This window comes from Carya illinoinensis, chromosome 15 (assembly GCF_018687715.1).
Source record: "Carya illinoinensis cultivar Pawnee chromosome 15, C.illinoinensisPawnee_v1, whole genome shotgun sequence".
Lineage (NCBI taxonomy): Eukaryota > Viridiplantae > Streptophyta > Magnoliopsida > Fagales > Juglandaceae > Carya > Carya illinoinensis.
The window spans coordinates 43409461-43428860 of NC_056766.1; positions in this window are offsets into that span (position 1 = coordinate 43409461).

Below are 19400 nucleotides of genomic sequence, written 5' to 3' on the forward strand. Positions count from 1 at the left end.
ACTATACCACCCCAGAAGCCACGCCGTATTAAAGGAACCTGACTAAAGAAACTTCTTATGGGATACATCCCCTGACACAAAGCATGGACAGTTGACCCCCAAAAATCAGGTATAAAAGGCAATCTCCAGGTATGAAGAAGTCTATCTGAAGTCTCCATTCACTCGCACAAAACGCTAAGACGAGACTGACTTAGGCATCAGAGACTCCTTGACCTCCATCAAGGTCACCGTCTCTTTGTTTTTTCTTTGTATTTGCAAGCCCAAAGACCGAAGACCTGAGTTGCTGGAGCCGAACCCAAAGGTGTGCAAAACAAGATGTTAACAGTGGCTCCATCTATGGGATATCCATAGATTTCACATGTCCTTCGCATGCCTGCGACAACCCTTTCTCAGACAAATCGAGGACAAGGGGAATCAATGTCAATAAACATGGAAGCAAGATTAGCGGGAATGGAACAGTTGGTTGAAAGGCTAACTACTGTGGTGGAGACTGATAGTCCCTAGACTCTACCATATGTGCATGGGTCATGACAAATAGAACAGGGCAAAAAGTGTAATATCCCGTTTTTACGTGTAATTTTAATGAATGATTATTTAAATTACTATAAATAATAGTTCTCTTGTTTTAAATTTAATATATGATTTTTTTGGATTTATTTGATCATTTTTAGGTTGTGCAATTTATTTTAATATGCTTTCTTGTTATTAATTATTGTTTTGCATTTAAATTTCTCTTTGCTTTAAATATTTTATTGTTGGGCTTTACATTTTTATTTTATTAATTTTGAGTTGTAGCATTTTATTTGGCTTCTATTTATTATTATTGTGCCTTTTTACCTTGTTAGACTTCTATTTTTGGACTGAGCTCTTCTTTGTGCAATTTTCCTTTGGTTTCGGGCCCAACCCTTTCATTTTCGGGCCTAGCCCGTTCCTTTAGAAGCTCAGCCCGTGAGCACTGCAGCCCAGCCCTCTCTTCCCCTCTAAACGGCATTTTTTCACCCCAGCCCTTAGAGCACTAGCAATAGTTTATTCATCTTCATTTTTATTCTCAAATTTGAATAAAATTGCCTTAAAATCATCTACATTGGCTTATCTATCTTTGTAAAATAACTATGAACAGTCATTATTCATCTTTGAAGATGTCATTTTCCTTCTTCAAACATTATTTTTATTATTTCTTTTTTCTCTCTCATCGGAATGGCACATCCCGAGGACCCCGAACGGCTCTTTCTTCCACTTTGGTTTTTCTTTCTCTCCTTTCTTTTCATTTCTCTGTTCACCGTCGTTTCTCCTTCTTCCCGAATGACTCTCGTTGCTCACGGCATGGCCCCCACATCGTTTCTCTCTCTCGTTGCTCCCGGCTAGATTTCTACTCTTCATGGCTGGAACAGCTCTTCATGGCTCTGCTCTTCACAGTTCTCTCTGCTTTGGATTCATCACCAACACAAATCCATCAACAACACAACCCAAAAGCCCTAGCTTGCAAGTGATTTCGTCTTCCATTCCTACTCTTTGGTGGTAGAAATTTGGGTCTTATTTCCCCTGAATGGTGCTGCCCTAAAATGATTTAGGGTTTTTTTTGGAATAATTTCCCCTGATTTTTTGCATGCCGTAGCCTCTGTTGTTGAATTCTTTGTTATGATCAATGGTGGATTTACATGCCTTTAGACTAGATTGCACGAAATAGGTTAATGAATTTGACATGGACATTGATTTGGGTCTTATCTGGAATATTGGCATGCACTTGGAGGATTTGGGCAATCTCTTCTCTTGTACATGGCTCTCGATGTGGGTTGGAGGATTTTTTTCTGATTTGGGTTTTTCTGGAATTTCTGGGAATATTAGCAAGAAATTAATCTTAAAATGTACATTGGATGAAATTAGAACAAACAAAATCAACATGTTTGTCATCAATATTATGTTTGTCATCAATATAATGATGAAAGAGCATGGGGTGCAGCTTGTTTGAAGGTATGTTTTGTGAGAGGGAGGTTTTACGCACAAGGAGGTTATTTTTACAAGCAAATATTGTTTTTACAAGCAATATGGTTTTACGCACAGAGAGGTTATTTTTACAGGGAGGTTATTGGTCACCTTGGAATGTACTTCTTGAATCATCAATAAATTGACGATTAGAAACAAAAACTGGACTAGGCCAATATTATACACAAAGTGGCCCATGGGATCATTTGACCAGCTTGATTTTATATTGAAGTGACCAACATAATTATTAGTAACTCATTAGTAACAAACAGAATTATTTAGACTAGATGCAAACTTCATTAGTGACTCATACATTTGATATTGGCATGCTTATAAAAACAGTCAACAGTTTGCATATAAATTGTTTATGTATGCCTTTAGCCACATGGATTGTTTATGTATGTACAATATGTTTATATATGTACAATATGTTTATGTAATCTGGTTAGATATTTAGCATGCAGTTTGCGTATAATCTCTCATGTGCACTGCATATATTGTTTCCCATGTGCTGTTTGAGTAACACTTTATCCTTCAATATTTTGTTGAAGGATGAACTGTTTAATTGATGATGATCCATTCTTCACCACATTGTTGGAAAGTGGTGAAGCTGATATTAACAACTCCCATATGGGCAGTGCAAGTGTTGATGTCCAAGCGACACAACCCCAACGGGAAAAAAGGAAACAAAAAGCCTAGCGGGGTGTGTCATTTACTGCAGAGGAAGATACTATCCTCGTATCGGCTTGGCTTAACATTAGTATGGATCCCATACGGGGTACTGACCAATCATCTACACAAATGTGGGGTAGAATTTATGAGTACTACTCCACATATAAAAAACCTAATTGTCAAGAACGGTCTATTGCCTCTTTGACCAATCGGTGGTCAATCATTCAAAAATGCGTCAATAAATTATGTGGTAGCTTAGCCCAATTTGAAGGAATGCATCCAAGCGGTGCAACTGAGCAGGACAAGGTATAATGCTTTTTACTGCTGGTTTGTGGTTCTAATTAATAAGTATTGACAATGACATTAGTACTAATTGTGGAAACTATTTTGTAGATTGATAAGGCAAAAATCTTGTACCGAGAGAACCTCAAACATAACTTTACCATGGATCATTGTTGGAATCTATTGAGGCACCAACCGAAATGGCAAGCACACACGGACCTCATAAAAAAGAAAAATGGGTCAAGTTCAGGTATTACTCCAAACTCAATACCTTTAGGGGAAGACATGGAGAATGTGCCCGTTGATTGTGAGAGACCTCCTAGCAAGAAAGTTGAAAAAGTAAGAGAGAAAGAAAGAAAATGTAACGAAAGCCAACATCTAGTAATTAAGGAGGCCTTAAGCCAAATGACAAATGATAGGAGGACTTGTATGATGGAGAGAAGAGAATCACAATTGAAGTATGAGAATGAAAGATCTGAGTTACTACTTCTTAAGAAGAGAAAACTTGAATTGGAAATTAAGGCTGAAGAAGATAGATCTGACTTAGTAACTCTTAAAAAGAGAAAGATTGATATTGAAATTATGTCCAAAGAAATTGATTCGCTGAATGGTGTGCAGCAAGAGTATTTCCATAATCTTCAAATGGAGATCATTGAGGAACAAAGGAATAGGTCAATATCTCGTATATAGTTTTGACTATGGTTACTTATTTTGGGTATTTTGAAATTGTAAATACTGTGGTGACATTATTTTGGGATTTATGTACTACAGGTTGCACCAAATTCGATTATTGTTTTGTACTACTGGTTGCTATGGAGAGCTGTAGAGCTTAATGGTGTTGTGGAGCTGAATGAGATTTATGTACTGGTGGTTGTTGCTATGGAGCTACTGTGGAGCTGAATGGTGCTACCGTGGAGCTACTGTAGAGCTACCGTGGAGCTGCTATGGAGCTGCCAAGTTGTATTAAAATCAACTTTGTGGATTTTCTATTAAGTTGATTTTGATACATGGGATTTATTTAAATTTGTATGGAGGTTCTTTTGGTTGGAAGTTGAATTTGTATGGCATATATTTTGCAAACACTAAATTTGTATGGAATAGATATGTCCAAGTTGTGAATTTGTATGAACACAGAAATCATATACAGCTGCTGTGGATTTTTCTGTGTTGCTTCAAATATGTGGAATTTGTATGGTATTTTGTAAACACTGAATTTGTATGGAGTAGAATTTTCCAAGTTATGAATTTGTATGAAATTAGACGACACATAGAGTATGTGTGGATTTTTCTATGTTGCTAAATATGTATATGATAGATTGAATTTATTGGACTTGGATATTGAATTTGACTTGAATTTATTGGACTATCCAGATTTTAGGAGGAAAAAAAAAATAATAATAATTTTTTATTATTTGGTCAAAAAATACATAATTCAATGTAGGAATTTCTCTTCATCTTCAAAATCAATCTTCAAAAATGTGATTTTAAACATGAAGATGCATAAACCATTGCTAGTGCTCTTAGGGCTTCACTTGTTCTCCTCCTTCTTTTCTCCCTTGCGCTGACCATTCCTTTCCTCCTTCATTCTATTCGGTTTCAGTTAGCCTCATTTCAGCTCCTCGTCGCATGGTTTGCTGCATCTCTTCTTCTCCATTTGTTTCTTCTTCTCTTGCCGTGCATCATCTTCTTCTTTCTCTTCATTTTATTTTCTGGTCGCTCTTCACTTGGCTGTTCCTGGTGGTGCCGAAACCTTGATCTTTTCTTTCAGCTGGTAACCTTTTCATTTTCATCTTCTTGTTTCATTTTCTATATTTTTCTGTTGATCCGAAATGAACCTCTTCTTTCTTTGCATTTTATTTCATCTGTTTTCCTTCATTTTTGCAGGTATTTACGTGGGGCTTATACTCTGTTTTGGCCTCATTTTCTTACTCGGTTTTGCCTCTCTTTGCCCCTTTTATTTTCGTGTACTTGGTAGTGGGAAATCTCTTGCAGTTTTCGGTGGTTTTAAACTCACTTTTGCTTTGTTTTGTACCCGAAAATATGCTCTGTTTTCTTGGCCATTTTATGCTCGATTTTCCTTTATTTTTTCCGTCTAATATTTTCATGGGTTCATGCTTTTATTTAACTCTTGTATTTTCGGTTATTTTGGCCTCAAGCCGTGTGTCTAGTTCTAGCTTCATTTTCATGCCTTGTTATGCCTTTGCCGTGCCTCTGTTTTTGCACGTTGTCCGTGAGCCTCATTTTTTCCAGCCTAATCTTCTCAATTTTATCCTAGCAAAACAGCCCCTTTATTTCTGAAAATTTCATCTTCGATTACCTTGTTTTCGAGACCAATTTTAGCCCCAAAAATTGTAAATTTTGGTGATTTAATTTCAAGCTAGCTTTTGGAGTTAATCGGGTATTTGATCTTCCATAAATATTGCCTTTAAAACGTGGTAAGTATTTTTCAAACTTCATTTAAGATTTAAATATATTTTTTCTTTAACAATACATTGTAATTTGATTGGTTGTACTAAACTGAGTCCGAGGAGTCGTGGGTAGGATAGATTTGAGGATAGACTTATTTTATGTTTGGATGATGTTGGGTTTATTGGATAATTTGTCTTGTCATTTGCATGGCATGGTGCATGCATGTACATGTGTTGGAAATTGAAAATTGGGTTTGCAAGTGTTAATGGATTTTTGGATGCATGTGTATCACGATCCTAAGTCGGGATGAGGCATTTTCTCGGTGGAGTTCTTCTGGTCACTCGGGAGCGGAATACACTGAGTGATGTCCCCTGGGTTGTTGCTGAGCGACAACAGGCTCAGACGATACGGTCACGCTATCGTGGTAACTTTGCAGTCCCTCGGCTGTCGAGGGCTAGAGGATGCCTGGTCATGGTACGCGCTGGGCGTGGAGCTAGGTATCCCTCATTAAGATGTCACATGCGTGGTTTTTACATGTGGTGTGGCATGAGAGCCAAGGTGTGCGGATGATCCCTAGGGGAGATCATGGTGCATACGAATAAAATTGAAAATTGGTTTTGATATTGGTTAATTGGCCATTTTCTCAGAAAATGATGAGATTTGGTTAAAGGAAATTTGTGGGCCATTTTTTGGAAAATGGCAGGATTTTATTAATGGATTTTCGTGAACCATTTTCTGAGAAAATGGTGGATTCTTGTTCTAGGCCATTATTTGGGATAATGGCAAGGAAATATTGTGGGCCAAAAATGAGATTTTTTGCATGCGTTGGAAAATGATTATTTTTTAGATATGTTTATTTTTAGATCTCATGCATATGGCATCACGTTCATGCATATTATTGTGGCTTTTAATGTATTTTCATCTTGTGAGTTGCCTGGATTATTACTTACCTGCGGTACCGTCTTTGGTACCGTAGATTTTGATGCAGATGAAGAGGAGACTGAGCCTGAGGAGACGGCTCCACCGAAGGACTGATTGGAGTTTTTTGTTTGTAATTATGTATTTTCGGATTTGTGACATTATTGGGACTTGTATTATTTTGATATGCTTGTTTTAAGCGAGTTTGTATTTGAACAAAATTTTGGTAATTAGTTGAAAGACTTTTACTACTCACTGTGTTATTTTTTATTTACATGTGTTGCATGTACACACACTTGGCACTTGGCGATTGGATGCGTGACCTGTGTTGTCATCATCCCCACACCTCAATTTCCACGAGTTCGTACGTGGGAGTGGGGGCGTCACAAAAGGAGTATCATTTCCACAAGGAGGAGATTCAAGTACCAATTTATAAAATTTCCTATATTATTTAGACGATCCCAAATTGCTGTGACTAACTACAAATTCTTTACCTAAAAAATCACATATAAAAAGTTCCTAGGGCTTGATTTCATCAATTGAATTCCTTCAATAAATTTAAATATGGTTGCTTGCATTAATGTTTAATTACAATGACCGAATTTCCTTTTTTATGTGATATCCTCTTTCAAGGTACAACACCTATACCTATATTAATCCTATATCTACTATCGTGATCACAAAAATTAATATAAATTCATTATTCTCTATGAAATTCTTGAAAGTAGGTCACAAAGGTGTGTATTTATTTCTAAACTACACTACCAAGGTTTGGTGAATTGATGAACTAATATTGAACTTCAACTTTCGTTGCTTCATTCAACATCTTAAGCATGCAATTCATGGCCAGTAAATTGTAAGAATGAAAATCAAAATCATCTAGTTGCAATTAATAAAAAATATTCAATACAACCATACCATACTCAGATCATATTAAGAATTCAATGACTACATCCTAGCCCTAGAATAAGAAAACTAGCAAATCATAACTAATAAAATAATCCAATTATTTCTCAAACATAAATTCGAATTCTACGTCCTCAATAAAAATTCAGCAACTAAAAAATTAGAGAAAATAAAAAGAACTTTGTAACTGCAGAAATCATGAGCTTCATTCTTCCTTTTTTTTTTCTTTTTTTTTTCTCTTTTTTACATCCATCCAAAGCCCAAAAGGAACCTGGGTCCCACGCGCCCAGAAGAATTGAAAGACTCCAAAAGCCCACTGGGTATTTCTCTCTGGCTAGGGTGACTGAATTGTTTTTGGGTGGTGAATAATAATCAATCCTGATCTCTTTGCACACCCATAATGGTAGCCATTGAATAAAGCCTATCCATATCATCCGACCTTTTTTTTTTTTTTTTTCAATTTGAAGTTTCATGGCATGTGTCCTTGAAAACCTCTTTTATCCATAGAACTTCAATTTCTATAGAAGGAGACAGCTAATTTATAACTTTCAAATATTCCAATTTCCCCCATTCATGCACATGATGACCATGATGTCTTTGCATTATCCATCCATCTGATATTTTGTTCAAATATCTTAAAACAGACGACGGTTTTTTTTTTTTTTTTTTTAATTTCCCAAATACCATCATGTACATTGTTTGATTTATTTAGTTTGTTTATCTTATCTTATTCAAAGTGTGAGGATGGCATATATATATATATATATATATATATTGTTGGCGTGAGTTGTAATATATGGGTAGATGGGAGGAATTATAGGAAGAGGGATGGAAATAAATTCTTTCCATCACACAAGAGCATGATTATATGAACCCGATTTGTATAGCCAAAAATAGAAGATCTATTCTGGTCTTATATATTTGTAACAAAAAATTGTGTAAAGGATGATGAAAATATATACAGAGTAAATATTTTGACATATATATATATATATTTATGGCGATGTAAGCATATTATCATTTCTTCTTTGTATTATCTAAATACGGTAGGATTGGAGAGTGGACTTCTCTCGTACTTGAGGCCAATTGTCTGAAGCACATTTGGAGCCGATGCAATCAGTACGTGTTCTTCAAGCTCCTGAACATTAAATAGTTAATCATGAAGAAGTCAATCACGAAGTTGCAGTTTCTTCCCCCTCTATAGTACTCGAAGACCTAACTCCTAAGAATGACCTTGAGGTAAGCTCTCTGAATGCCAATATCATAGAATCTCCTGCCGGTTATGTATTACCTCGTAGGCACAATCATGGCAAGCCTCCAAGCCACTACTCACTAGACATTGAAGAAAGAAGATCACTATATCCCATTGCCAACTATGTGTCCACAAAGGGCTTGACCGAACCTCCCAAGACTTTCATGCATGACATTTCTACTCATCATGTTCCATCAAGGTTGGAGGAAGCGATGGAAGACTCGAAGTGGATTGAAGCCATCAAAGAAGAAATGGAAGCCTTAATGAAAAATAAGACATGGAACCTAATACCATTACCGAAAGGAAAGAAAACAGTGGGGTGCACGTGGGTGTTCTCTATCAAACACAAAGCGGACGGATCTATAGAGAGGTACAGGCAAGACTCATGGCAAAAGGGTATACACAAACATATGGTGTAGACTATCAAGAAACTTTCTCACCAGTAGCTAAACTAAATACTCTTAGATTGTTGTTATCTCTTGCAGCGAACTTAGATTGGCCACTACATCAATTTGACGTGAAGAATGCCTTTCTTCATGGTGATCTTGAAGAAGAGGTGTATATGGACATTCCTCCAGGCTACTCAGTGACCACGGGAACTAATGAGGTGTGCAAGTTGCAGCGAGCTTTGTATGGATTAAAACAATCGCCGTGGGCGTGGTTTGCGAGATTTAGCTTGGCAATGAAGAAGTATGGTTTCAAACAAAGCAACTCAGATCATACTTCATTTCTCAAAAGACAACAGGGCAAGGTAACGACTTTAATTGTCTATGTCAATGATATGATTATTACAAAAGATGATAGAGAAGAAATATCACGGCTCCAAGGGCAATTGGCTAGTGAATTTGAAATGAAAAATCTAGATGGGCTCAAGTATTTTCTGGGAATCCAGGTTGCTAGGTCAAACCAAGGCATCTTTTTATCCCAAAGGAAATATATCCTAGATTTATATCTGAGGTTGGATTGTTGGAGTGCAAACCAGTAGATACCCCGATTGTCTAGAATCACAAGCTTGGGAATTATCTAGACCAGAAATCAGCTGATAAGGGGAGATATCAACGGTTGGTTGGCAAACTAATTTATTTATCTCATACTCATCCAGATATTGCATATGTAGTGAGTGTGGTGAGTCAATTTTTGTGTTGTCCAAGTGAGGAACACATGGTGGCTGTAACTCGGATACTGAAATACTTGAAGTCATCTCTAGGGAAAGTTTTCTAAGAATAATCATTTGGAAGTCGAGGGCTATACAGACGCAGATTGGGCTGGGAACATATCAGATAGGAAGTCGACCTCAGGGTATTTCACATTTGTTGGTGGAAACCTTGTGACATGGAAAAGCAAGAAACAAAGGGTGGTGGCACTCTCTAGTGTAGAAGCAGAGTTCCAAGGGATGACCAAGGGTTTGTGTGAACTTCTTTGGTTGAAAAGGTTGCTAACCGAGGTTGGTATCACTCCCACATTAGAAATGAGTCTTTTTTGTGATAATAAAGCTGCCATAGATATTTCTCATAATCTGGTTTAGCACGATAGAACTAAACATGTGGAGGTGGATCGACACTTCATCAAACATAACCTCGAGACTAAGACAATTCGATTCCCTTTTGTCAAGTCTGAAGACCAGCTACTTACCAAAGCCATGTCTAGCAAAGAGTTCTATAACTCACTAGTCAAGTTATGGATAAGGGATCCGTATGCATCAACTTGAGGATGAGTGTTGGCGTGAGTTGTAATATATGGGTAGATGGGAGGAATTATAGGAAGAGGGACGGAAAGAAATTCTTTCCATCACACGAGAGCATGATTATAGGAACCCTATTTGTATATCCAAAAATAGAAGATCTATTCTGGTCTTATATATTTGTAACAAACGATTGTGTAAAGGATGATGAAAATACATACAGAGTAAATATTTTGACATATATATATATATATTTATGGCGATGTAAGCATATTATCATTTCTTCTTTGTATTATCTAAATACCTTAGGATTGGAGTGGACTTCTCTTGTACTTGAGGCCAATTGCCCATTTCATCAATCATGCATCCATGACTTCGATCTCTCTCTGATCTCTCTCTTCACTGTAATAAGATGACTGTTCCCTGAATGATGGATCTCTAGCTAGCATCATAATTAATTGGGAAAGCCACTTGGCATTTGTGGGCCATTCCATTAATTGATTGACCTGCAAGTTGCAACACAGATAGACTACTGTTGTATCATAAGACTGATTGAATTGGTGGAAAAATTCACACAAAACTTGCTGGGACAATATCATTGAAACCAGACCAATATATATATTGTTATAAAACTAAAGAAGAATAGCAAATGATTCAAAGATTGCAAGAGAGAAGCATGAAGATTTAGAGATTGCAATATACTTGGCTCTTCAAGAGCACAATATCAATCACTTCTCTTCAATTCTTTTGTATGTTACAAATGATCCTCAAGACCTCCTTTTATAGGCACCTTCTATAGTGGTTTTTTGTGCTAATCAATTCACATGCACAACAACTAAGTCACAAGCAAAACAATACTCTCACATGCTTAACAACTTAGTCACAAGCACAATAAGCTCTCACATGCACAATAATATTTACACCATAGTCATCCACCAAATATATTTACAACACTCTCCCTTAGGATGACCATAAACAAAGAATATGCCTCGCTGAAACCTAGCCAAAGAAAACCTAGTTGGAAAAACTTGTGTAGAAGAAAAAAGAGTACAACATTCTAATGTGTCTTTGAATGTTTTAGGATTGCCTCTTTAAAACTTTGCCAAGAAAAACTCAGTGAGACAAAACCTTAGCGAAGAAAAAAGAGTACAATCAGCATAAGTCTTCAAGAAAATTACACCCGCTAAAAAGTGTATGACAATAGGTCCTTAAGTCTTTGCATTCTAATGTTCAGCACAATTTTCTTAGTGAACAAATCTACCAAATTATCACTTGACTGTATCTGCTAGACATCAATTTCACCTTTCTCCTAAAGTTCGTGAGTATAAAAGAACATAGGTGAAATATGTTTAGTTCTGTCACCTTTGATATATCCCCCTTTGATTAGAGTGATACAAGCAGCATTATCTTCATATAAAATTGTTGGGCTATCATTTATCACAGGAAGAGAAGTCATCAAAGTTAAGACACCAACCTCCATATTCAACAAAAATGGTGGCCACCTTCTTAAGCCAAACAAGCACCGCAAGATTTTACTACTTTTTTGGAGATGTCAGGCGCTGCAGGGCTATGAGACTACCTCTTTTGTCTCTTGTTGAGAGATTCAAAAGTGCTACAGAGCTATAAGGCTAGTTCTCTTGTTTGTTGAAGTAATAGAGACGTTGTGAAGATTTTGAAAAACTTTGGATTTCTATTTAAAGGATCATCCTTTCTCATCAGAAACTCACAAGAGAAAGATATTTACGAGAGAAAAAGTCCTCACATTTTTCTTGATCGATTTGTTTATCTATAACAATATTATGGCTGGACTGTTTCCTTCTGCCAATATTCCAGATTTGAATTAGGAACCATTCGTGCATCATCCTCCCATTTACTCCCCTGATGATATTACTCTTATGATAGGAGTAGAAATTCATTTTTCTGGAAGGAGTGATTCTAATGTCGTTGCAGAATCAAGATTTCTTAGTGCTCAATATGCTGCCTCTGTTATTGCCATGTCTCGGAGGTTATTAGTGAGAGTGAATGAGGTCAACCAAATTAATACTCAAATATTTGAGTTGCATCAGAAGTACTCTGTAAAGAGCCGTAAGAATAAGAAACTGAAGGAGGAGAATAAGGTGCTAAAACAGTATGCCTGTGATCTTCAGCCACACATAAAGGATTTGGAAGGAGAAGGGACTGAAATACAAGATTAGCAATTGTAAATATCTGAAGAAGTCCAATGTCTTAGAGAATAAGAACAAGCTACATTTAATCTCGCCACGAATATTTGAAGAAGCCCAACTTCTCAGAAAGTAGGGGCACCGCATTTAATTTCGCCAGCCTAGTAAATAATTGTCAACTATCTGTGTTTAGCGTATCCTGTATCAAGATATGAAATTTTATCTTGCTTTCATGATTTTCTCTATAAAAGAAATATTCAACTCATCTTCATTCGCATATCTTCTTCTTCACTTTTCTGTAACTAGTCTACATTCTTACTCTACAATTTCTCTCTACATTCTTACTTTGCAATTTCTTTTGCAATGGCCCAACAATCTTCTCGTGATCACTATATGAGGTGTTCTTCACCTCGATCACCAGTTGTTTCTACATCTACCATAGGTGCTATAATGTAATACGAAAATGATCTGACTGATAAGTCAGATGATGATGCTATCTATGAGCTTGTGAGGTTGGTCCCGATACTCATCAGCCATTGTCACTTTTTCTCAGTGATTACAATCCAGAGCTCGTGAGGTGAACAAACTCAACGAGAAAATATCTATCATTCAGTGACTTCTTTTTGAGTTCAACATAAAGGTATGAGCAATAAAGCAAGAGAATAAGAATTTAAAATCATTGCTTGACTTTTCTTTCCGATTACCTATTCCTTTAGATAGGGATGACATGCAAATCTATGAAGAGCAAGATCGTTTAAAGAATGAGAAGCGAAGAGTCTCAAATTTCAATAATTTTGTTTTGATATAATAAATAATATTTCACATTGTGTTTCTATCTTCTGGTATATGTTCTGTGTGCTCCATTCTATTTCTCCTTTAATCATGCACATTTCTTACAAAATTATAAGATGAATCTGAAATACTAATTGTATTTAAGAAATGGTATTTCAGAATTAATAATTTCATTCATCTCCCTCTTGAAGCCGAAAGAGTTTCTCATTTAGATTTCAAATATGTGCAGTTTTTGTGCGCTCTTCTGGAGCCTTAATAACATTTAAATCATCTACATATAGTGCAATAAAAAGCTAATCCAGATATTGAAGATATATGGACAAAACTGAATTATTCTCAAACAGTATGTTCCATATGCGTTTGGATTGCTTTATATCATATAAGGATTTTTGAAACTTGATAGAATAAGTACTTCAGGACTATATACTTAATGCATTTCATATCTAGTGATCTATATAAATATGCAATTAATCATGCATTCCTAAAATCTCTATAACTATCAAGCTAATAAAAACCTCAATGTAATTTCATCCACTTCAGGGGCATATCAATATATGGTTTCTACGAGAAATCGAGTCGTGATTTATATATCACATTTTCATTTCCTTTGTACAAATACCCACTAATATTCAACAAGCATCACCCTTTGGGTGTTTGGACTACAGGTCCATATATATCACATTTTACTAGTGATATCAATTTTGTAGGAATTGTTTTTTTCTATTTTGGCCAGTATTTCTACGTCAGTCTTCGACAGTTCTTAGCTCACTTTCTTCATTACTTCTGGTAATGTCAAGGGCAATCTTATATGAAAATATATTGTCGACAACAGTTTTATTTCTATCTAGAATTTCTCCAGTACTCATAAAATGTATCGAGATCATGTTATTTTCAGGTACTTGTCCCTCTTCAAAGGAAGACATTTCATGAAAAACCTCTTCAGGAGTTTCCTCTTTAGAAGGATTACTCTTCAGGAGATTTTATTATGGGAGAATTTTGTACAAAAAGTTTGGATGGATCTTATTGCTTGTTTTGTGAGTATTGCCTATTCAGAAGCACCGATTTCTTTCTTTATGCTTTTCTCTTTCGGGATGCTTTATCCTTTGAATCAATAGGTCTCCCACGCTTTCAGGCATGTCTTATGTTTATTAGACTCCTAAATTTCTTAATTGTCATTCGAGAACTTCAATCCTCACTGGGATTTTAGCAGCTAGAATATGAGACATTTTTATCTTCTTGCATCTGTCAATTAATTATCATATGAACTTCCAGTTCATATATGATAATCAAAATAACGTCGAATTGTTTCATCTTATTTGCTTCAGGCAAATTTTTTTTTCCCCTCATGGTGGAAAGGCTTTATAGTAAAAGTATCTTCTAGTTTTTGAATGAACGTCCGTATGAAAATTATTTGAATAATCATAATTGATTTCGGATGATCAAGTTAACTATGAAAAAGCATAAAAATATTTTGAATCATATCACTTTTGATTAGGCCTGTTCATCTGGGCCGGATTTTACCTGGCCCAGCCCAGAACCCGGATAACTGGATTTATCTGGGCCGAAACCCGCATTTAAAAAAACTAGAAGCATCTGGTTCGGATCCGGGTATAAAACCGGGTTTCATATTATACCTGGTTAGCAACCGGGTTTGTTTATAAAGCCCAAAACAAATGACTTAAGAGTTGTGAATTCGGTCTCCTGTCTCTCTCTCTCTCGTTACGAACCTTAGCAAAAACCCTAACCTCCCTCCATGAAATCTTGCCGCCGTCTCTCTCTTGCCATCGTCGCTGGCCGGACGTCAATCAATAAGTCTCTCTCTCTCTCTCTCTCTCTCTCTCTCTCTCTCTCTCAGGTAACCCTCTATCTCTCACTTCGATAACCCTCTCTCTAACACTTCGATAACTCTCTCTCTCTCTCTCTCTCTCTCTCTCTCGATCTCGATCTATGGTCAATGCCTTTGAACAAATCTCTTGTGGGTATAAAGTATATGCTGTTATTTCGCTAGATCTACCGTTTTTTCTCCATCTCTCTCTCTGTTTTGCTAGATCTGTTCTCTTTATTTTTAAACGTGGGGTTTTTTTTTGGTCTGTTTTTTTCTATGATCAATGCCTTTGAACAAATCTGATGTGGGTATAAAAGTATATGTTGTTATTTTGCTAGATCTGCTCTTTTATGTTAAACATGGGTCTTTTTTTTAATATTTTTTTAGCGTTTTTCTTTTGATTATTCTGTTTCTAGTAATTTGTTTCTTCTATACTTTCTCTACAGAAGATAGTATTTCTATGAGATTTTTATTTTTATTTTTTCTGCGATATGGCAGTGCCCTGCATTTTGCTATGCATTAAATCGATCATGTCTGTAATGCAACTTTTTGTTTGGTAGATAAAGATTCCTACTTGTTCTTGATGAAATGCCTGAACCAAAGGCCTTGTATAAAAGTATAAAATACCATTGATATTAAACTAAGCGTTTGGGTGTGAAAAAGAAGGTAATTTAATTAGTATCGTATATAATCGCCTTAATTAATTAAGAACTTGTCAACTTGCTATACGTTTCAATCCCTAATATGAAGGGCTTAGACTTTTTGTTGCTTGCAAGATATATATTTGTCACAATTATAATGTACATAATATGGAAGGTGAAAGTATGTGAGCTGTCTTTGAGAGATGGTTTGTCTGTTATAGAGTTGATTTCGTATTTGCTGGCCACGTTCATGCCTATGAAAGATCTATAAAAAATTTCTTTTATGTCCTTTTCTAGAGCCCTATGAAGTCTCTTTTGCATATGCATGCCTTTTGGTCACAAGGCAACAAGCATCAACATAGTTCTTAGTTCTTCCGTAGGGCAGAAAGGATTTCTTCTTCTTCTTCTTCTTCTTGTTTTTTTTTTTTTTTGTGAAGGTGTTTGGGCCTTTTTTTTTTTTTTTTTTTTTTTTTTTTTTTTTTTTTGTGAAGGCAACTATGGGGTTTGCACAAAGAACTTTGGGCAGAAAGACACATCAAGCAAACGGTGAAGTTAGCTCACATAGCTGCAACCAAAATTCCCCATCAAAATTCTTTGACCAATTGACTACATTGTCCTCAAATGCAATTGCTTCTACCACATTTCATTTGTCATTTCCTTGACTGGTTTTTCTAGAGCCATATTATAATAATTTGCATGATAGGACTTGCAAGTAATTTTGCTACAACATTTCAATCCAAGGTTTCCTATGGAATTTACACTTTATATCCTTTTTTTGGGCTAAGAATAATGTTTACGTGTCTTTATTTACTCCCGCTATGCACCTTAAAGTCAACTACATCGTCATCTCAATAAGAGATGTTTTCCTATTTAGTATCGCATCTCGAATATACATTACAATTTGTCAAGCGGTGATTGTTATCCTGTACCTGATGAATCAACTCTAGTGTACATAACTGTTGGAGATGGAGGAAATCGGGAAGGTCTTGCTGGAAGGTAAAGCAAGATTTACAATTTGTAAATTGCACATTTCATTCTATTTTGTTTTTTGCAGGATCACTTTCAGGCCAATCACTTTGAAGTTGCTATTTGGTGTGGAAATTAAATCACTGATTTTATAATTTAGTATTTCGTAATGTAATGTATAAATAACAAATAATATAATATGTAGTGGATTGTATTGTAATGCATGCATACTTGCATAGATGAATATTGGAATTTTTTTTGGTTTTACATGCATTTTTATTGCGAGGCAAATTAAGTGGAACTTTGATATAGAAGTTGATATTTTTCAACCTCTAAAGTGCACAATCAAATTTATTTATTTATTTTTTTATAAAAAAAAAAATCAGAGCTACATGTGAAAAAAAGAAAAAAAAAAAAAAAGACCCGAGTTCAATCTGGAACCTGGAATCCAGGTTTGGTTCCAGCCCATTTATGACCCAGGTTAACCCGGTCCGGGTTCCGGCCTGGATTTGAAATCCGGGTTCCGGTTTGGGTATACCCGAATTTCCGGGTTGGAACCTGGACGAATAGGCCTACTTTTGATGTATCATAATATTTGATTCAATAATTATATAATATAATTCCAAAGAGAAAGCTAGTAGTTTTTCCAATAGAAATACTATATTAAGTTAAGATAGAAAATATTTTTAGTTGTTTAAGATATATTTTGAAGTTAATTCTAATAGAAATACTATATTAAGTTAGAATGCCGAATAAAAAAGAATATATATGGATGTAATCAAATAATTCTTGTTAAACTAGAGAAGTGATTGTCGATTCAACATGGAAGAGAAAATAATAAAGGCTAGTCAGACCGAACCACCAAGACATGAAGCCTGAAACGAGACAAGAGCGTAACACCATTATTTGAATGTGCAAGAAATGGAAGAATCAGAAAGAGAATATCGCCAGTCCAGAATTGGTAGGCACTACTGATATTAACTCACATTGGACGGAGGACTGCATGACCATGAAGAAAAGGGTGATCGAACTGGTGGGCACTAGAGAGCTTCAGCAAATGGTCACGGAGTGAGCAAAGCCAAACGACAATCTGAGAGAGGACACAACCCATGTAGATGTAGCAGCTTGGATAGGCGGCGCCCATCGAGGGAAGACGACTGTAATAATGATACAGACAAGGTGCCTCAGAATAACGATAGGGATAGGGTGCCCCTAGGCCTAATTAAGACAATAGCAGGCGCATTCTAGTCTAGTAGGAGGGCGCAAGCCCAAAGGGCAAGATACGAAGAGATTTATGTAATAGACATGTTGCCCAAGCACTAAAAACTTGACACCTCAGTAGCTATCTCTTTCAGGGAAGAAGATTGTATTGTACCCTCATGATGATGCGCTAGTACTAATCTTCCTAGTCGCTAACTACACTACCAGGCACATCCTCATTTACAATGGGAGATCAGCAGACATATTATTTGGGCATGCTTTCATAAAGATGGGCATAGATGCCACTAAACTGAGACCTACTCCGACGCTGCTGAAAGGCTTCTCTGGAGATTTGATCCAACCGGTGGGCACCATTACCCTCCCAATCATAGCGGGAAGAGGGATGCGTACTGTGACCAACATGACAGATTTCTTGGTCTTGAGCGCGCCCTCCTCGTATAATGCTATACTAGGGCAACTAAAACTAAACAATCTTAGGGCAGTTACGTCCATGTACCACCTCAAGATGAAGTTCTCAACTGAAGATGGAGTGGGACAAGCATGAGGCGAGCGAGCCCTAGCATGGTAGTGTTATGTGCAGGAACTGAGGAGTAAAGGGGGAGAAGTATACACTATCGTAGGCAACGGCGACCAAGCTGCCCAGGAAAATGGCCAGGGTATATTGCCCCCACCTCCAAGAATCCTTCTGGACAGGAGAAGGGATGTGAGGGAAGAGAAAAACCTACAGCAAGCAGAGGCAAATGAGTCCTTGGAGATCGTAACATTATACCCAGATTCCCCAATGCAACAATGGGTATTGGGACTCAAATTCCCCAAGAAGACCGAGAGGCCCTAAAGCAACAGTTAATATAACATGTATTTACTTGGAGTCAAAGATATGCTCAGGATCGATAACAACATTATCGAATAGCAACTGTGTGTGGACCCTATGCACAAAAAGGTGCGTCAAAAAATAAGATCTTTCAGCATAGAGAAATATACAGCCATCACCAAGGAAGTAGAGCGCCTACTCACCGCAGGGTTTATCAAGGAAGCCCATTACCCTGAATGGCTATTTACTGCTGTCCTGGTGAAGAAAGCAAATAGAAAGTAGATAATGTGTATGGACTTCAGTGATCTAAACAAAGCTTGTCCAAAAGATAGCTTCCCCCTACCACGAATCAATGTCATCGTAGACGCCACTGTAGGACACAAGATGTTGAGCTTTATGGTCGCCTATTAAGGCTATAACCAAATCTGAATGCACCCAACAGACGAAGAGAATACCTCATTTATCATAGACCGTGGGCTATATTGCTACGAAGTCATGTCGTTTGGCCTGAAGAACACCGTGGAAACCTACCAGAGGTTGGTCAACCAGATGTTTAAAAACTAAATAGGACAGACCATGGAAGGTTACATGGATGACCTGTTAGTTAAAAGTAAAGAGCTCGCCCAACATCTGGCCGACCTAAGAGAGGCGTTCACAGTGCAACAGTAGTGCAAGATGAAGCCGAACCCATCAAAGTATGCATTTGGAGTAGGGTTGGGTAAGTTCCTAGGGTTGATTATGTCAAAAAGAGGAATTGAAGCCTCCTTAGAAAAAATTAAAGCAATCATGAACATGAAGCTGCCAAAGAGTCTATATGACATGCAATGTCTACTGGGAAGAAAAGTAGCCTTGAACAGGTTCATATCGAGATCCACAAAC